At 35.6% G+C, this 5,132-nt stretch overlaps 2 non-coding genes across 2 annotated transcripts; both read left to right on the top strand.

Annotated features, from left to right (window-relative positions):
* Positions 1-1,288: 1,288 nt before the first annotated feature.
* Positions 1,289-1,362, top strand: TRNAP-UGG (transfer RNA proline (anticodon UGG)). Its single transcript has one exon. It is a non-coding gene; the product is annotated as a tRNA-Pro (tRNA).
* A 165-nt stretch (positions 1,363-1,527) lies between these two features.
* On the top strand, positions 1,528-1,601 carry TRNAW-CCA (transfer RNA tryptophan (anticodon CCA)). Its single transcript has one exon. It is a non-coding gene; the product is annotated as a tRNA-Trp (tRNA).
* The last annotated feature ends 3,531 nt before the right edge of the window (positions 1,602-5,132 follow it).

The following is a 5,132-nucleotide window of genomic DNA, read 5'->3' as shown; positions in this document are numbered from 1 at the left end:
ATCCATGATTTATTCCTTATCTCTAAAATCTTATTTCTTCATTCATTTCGGTTTCGGATCCGACCGAAATAGTAATAGTACTTGATTTGTTTATATTTTATATATCTATCTATATGTAATTTTGTCCTGTTCCTTGGAAGGGTGGAACAGACATTCTATTCTGTTCGATCTATTTCTTTATCTCCCCATGAATCGTATGCTTGTAACAATAAGGACAGAATTTTCTCAAGTCCAATCGACTAGGCGTATTGTGTCGATTCTTTTGAGTAATATATCTGGAAATGCCCCGCGATTCCTTATTTAAATCATTTCGGACACAACTGGTACATTCCAAAATAACTCTTATTCTGACATCTTTACCCTTGGCCATGAACCTCCTTTGGATTTTGGATTCCCTCCACTCTTCTATTTTCGATCTGAATCGAAGAATACGAAAAGAAGGAAAAATAAATAGAAGTTGCTAACTGATAACTCGAAATCCAATTATGAAAGATTTCGCTGCAATCAATAGAGTAATAATAAGTAATACAATTATTTCTAACTATCCATTATTTCTAATCCCAGTCAGTATTTCATTTACTATCTTGTATGCTCTTGAACAGCCTGTCCTAGACCCACATTTCTATTTCTGTTCTCCCTCTATTAATTCTATGCTGAGCCCGAGTTTCGCTGAGGTTTAATCCACTTTTCTTTCTCTTTCCTTCCTAAACAACTTAAAAAAAAAATTCAAAAGGGTGGATTAGTCACAGAGAATTTGTTGTATCTCTAATCTTCTTCACCCCTTCCCATGTCAATAACTAGAATGAAAAAAAGGGGAATGTCAACGCATCTGGGAATAAACGATTGATCTCTATCAATAGACCTGCTAAAGACCCGAACCATAGCGTAGTTAGCACAGGTGCCACGGAGAGATATGTTTTTATATCTCGCATTGAAAATCCTCCTTCTTTATTGGAATACATATATGATCAGATGTATCTGTAGCTAAAGATCACTTGTATTTGTACACGAAATCCCTAATCCCGAACTAAAATGAAAATGAATATGTACAATAATCCGGTGGATTAGATCTACTTGTCCCTAAAACAGAAAAAGATGACCCTTTCTTACTGAGCATTACCGATAAATATTCATTTTTTTATACGTTAGGTTTCATATGTATATAATTCTTTGATTATATGAAATCAAAAAGAAGAAATGGCAAGAGAAATTGTCTCTAGATATTAGGAAATAACGATGTGGAAAACAAGACAAGGATTCCCTACAATGAAACTGTACAACAATTGAAAGGGATGTAGCGCAGCTTGGTAGCGCGTTTGTTTTGGGTACAAAATGTCACGGGTTCAAATCCTGTCATCCCTACCTATTACTTCTCCTATGGGCAGTAACGAGGGATCAGTTGAGATCGATTCAAATTGGACTGGACTGGACATAATTTTGCATTTTATGATACTACATGCATGCAAGGTGTATTGGGGGTACAAAAAGAATCCCTTTCTTTACAGTTGTATCTCCTGTCATAAGAAAGCGCTCTTAGTTCAGTTCGGTAGAACGTGGGTCTCCAAAACCCGATGTCGTAGGTTCAAATCCTACAGAGCGTGATTCTGTTTTTGTAATGTTGAATCACAATAAAATAACTTTACTAACTTGAACTGCAACCTGAATTTGACCTCCTGCAGCTTAAGAAGGAGGTCAATCAAAAAAGAGATGTTACTCAATCAAAGGTCCAACTGATCTCCGCGTCTGTATTGTAAATATGCAGTTACGAATAATCCGGCCAAAGTAATAGGAATTAGACCTAAGACGATTCCAAATAGAAAAACTTCAATCATTTCAATTTGTTGGAAAGGGTAAAAATAGAGGTAATATCTATCCCTAAATATTACTCCGAATCACCCATGAATCTCAATGATCAAGAATTGGTAATTAACGCGGGAAGGAACTATCGAATACCTGAAATCTCACAGAACTATTTATTTTGATGAATTATTCATTCAATTAATTTCAAATAAGTCGTATCTTGCTCAGACCAATCAATAGAGCTGGGGTTATAGTTGAAGCAGCTAGTAGAAAACCGAAATAACTAGTTATAGTGGGCATGAAGGAGCTAAATGAGATACGTTCTTTTTTTTTTACATATGTTTATAAAGCACTTACCTAAGTTTCAATTTTTGCGAGATGTGATGATCAGAAAAAATACCAATTGACAGAATCAGTTCCAATTGAAAGTTCTTGATTCATCAGTCATTATAGACGGCACTGACAAAGATAGAGTAGCAGAGGTAGAAAAAAAAAAAAAGATTGATTTATCATCTGTGACATCTACCAATGTCGGGATTTCAAATCAACAGATTCATTGAGCAACTCGTGAGTAAAGTAATAGTCAGAAGAACTGTGTCGTGTAACTTCATTCAAAAATGAAATTATCTTTGAATAACTATAGAATAAAAGAATTGGATTTCAAAAGAATTTCCATTTTGACCATTTATTTCTTTTCTTTTTCAATTTATCAATTCCTATTATCCTTTTAGGTTCCACAGTCTGTCTTTCCATATCATGGAGTTCCATCCTTGTAGCTAGGTCAAGAAGGAACCTTTGGATCTAATCCAGTAATGGTTGCATCACGAATATTGATTGTTCAAACTATTTATTGTTTCTTCTCTTTCTTTCATCGAATACTATCTACTACTGTAGAACCAACCAATTACTTGAAATGAAAGGATTAGAAAAAAAGAAAAATATCTTTTCTACAACCATGAGAGGGGATTTCTATATTTTGCATCTAATTGAATTGTGTGGAATATGATAATCTCGTTCATTAATTATTAGAACTAGAACCCGTTGACTCAAACTTTACTAAGAACTTCAGTTTCTAGTCCAAAGCCAATACTTGAAACCCTATACTACAGAAATTTGATCAATTTTTGATTGAATGACACGCGGTTCCGCATAGACAAGTAACAAGAAAGGAAAAGGGGAATTATGTACCATTTCTTTTCGATACTGATTGAAACTGCGTTGCTGTGTCAGAGGAAGGATAGCTATACTGATTCGGTATACTCTAAATACACCTTCGGTACAATATTGACGATCTCACAAAGATGAAATATCAGTAGTTTTCCATTTACTGATCCCATCTTTCAAGGAATCGATCCCCCTTTGACTGTACAAGAATATGTGGAGCTCAGCATGTCTGGAAGCACGGGAGAACGTTCTTTTGCTGATATTATCACCAGTATTCGATACTGGGTTATTCATAGTATTACTATACCTTCCCTATTCATTGCGGGTTGGTTATTCGTCAGCACGGGTTTAGCTTATGATGTGTTTGGAAGCCCTCGGCCAAACGAGTATTTCACAGAGAGCCGACAGGGGATTCCATTAATAACTGGCCGTTTTGACCCTTTGGAACAACTCGATGAATTTAGTAGATCCTTTTAGGAGGCCTCAATGACCATAGATCGAACCTATCCAATTTTTACAGTGCGCTGGTTGGCCGTTCACGGACTGGCTGTACCTACCGTTTCTTTTTTGGGGTCAATATCAGCAATGCAGTTCATCCAACGATAAACCTAATCTGAATTATAGAGCTACGACACAATCAAACCCGAACGAACAAAATGTTGAATTGAATCGTACCAGCCTCTACTGGGGGTTATTACTCATTTTTGTACTTGCTGTTTTATTTTCCAATTATTTCTTCAATTGAGAGAAAGAAAGAGAATAGTAGGAATTCTCTTATCCCATTCGGAAGGATATCATCCTCATAATTATCCATGACTGTTTATGTCTCTAGCATGACCACTTGATGAAATGTGGAGGGAAGCGGGGTAAATGGCCGATACTACTGGAAGGATTCCTCTTTGGCTGATAGGTACTGTAACTGGTATTCCTGTGATTGGTTCAATAGGTATTTTCTTTTACGGTTCATACTCCGGATTGGGCTCATCCCTATAGTGATCGGATGAGAACCGGATTGTGGACATGAAAAAGTAAGAACTCAACAGGACCTTACCCCTCGAATCAGACAAAACAAAGAGGGGTAAGGTCCTGTTGAGTTCTTACTCTTCCAGCGAGACTTTGATCCATTTCATAACATAAAGGTTGGAAATTCATTCAGTCAACATAAGAAGAATATTTGATTCGTAGAAATGACAAAACGGATCCTTTGCTTCGATCCGATGTTTAAAACCACCCCATTCCTTTGTTTCTAATGATGTTTTTGAAGAATTTAATCCCTTGATTGTCATAGTATCTGTTCCTCTATAGTATGGACGGACTCTTCCGAAGCAAGAAGAAAGAAGGAATCAATCGATTTTATGGATGACACAATATGGATTTCTACAGATGAGACATTCTTCAAATCAATTCCAATTAGTATGGAAATGAACCTTACTCCATAAATAAAATTTCAAGCAAAAGACACTTAATTTAATGCCCGAGTGTGGTGAAAAAAAAAAAGTGAAAATCTTGGATTTTTGCACATATCCAAATCCTTATTGATTATCTCATCACAGCGAAAATTTGCTTTTTTTTTTTTTATAAGTTCATTGAAGAAGTTCTATTTGCTCAATGAGTGATTCCCCCCGCCCCCCCCCTTTTTTTTTGTTTGTCCACTACTGCTTATGAATCTAAAGAAAGAGGTTATAATAGTCCTGGAAAAGAAAATCGTAATCTTTAACGAACAGGATCAAGAATCATTATTATTTCCACACAGGAAAAGGGTGAAAAATTCCTTTTCTTGTGTGGAAGATTAGTAAGACGAGCAATCCCTCCTAGAATCATTTGTTACTTTCATTTATTCCTTGCCATTTATTTTCTTCCTTGCCTATTATCTAATAGAATTCGATTCTATTAGGTACAATAGAATCAAAAACTATTGATGCATTACATGGCATTTATAATCTGGGATTAAGAGGCCTGGCATAGTCACACCACTCCAATTTTTTTTTTGAAAAAAAAAAAAATGTCAAGTAGCCTTCTTCAGAATATACATATTATTACTAGGAACGGGGCACAAACAATTCCTGACATCTCGCCGAAAAACAGTATAAAGAAAAAAGCTTTTCATTATTTTTTTGATCATACATAATTGCATCGATCAACAATAGTTCGTCTCTTTTTACCAATTT

Source organism: Tasmannia lanceolata, unplaced genomic scaffold (assembly GCF_043159265.1).
Source record: "Tasmannia lanceolata isolate RefF3 unplaced genomic scaffold, GAP_Taslan_0.1 ptg000607l, whole genome shotgun sequence".
NCBI classification, from domain to species: domain Eukaryota; kingdom Viridiplantae; phylum Streptophyta; class Magnoliopsida; order Canellales; family Winteraceae; genus Tasmannia; species Tasmannia lanceolata.
This window is presented reverse-complemented; position numbering and strand designations above follow the sequence as displayed.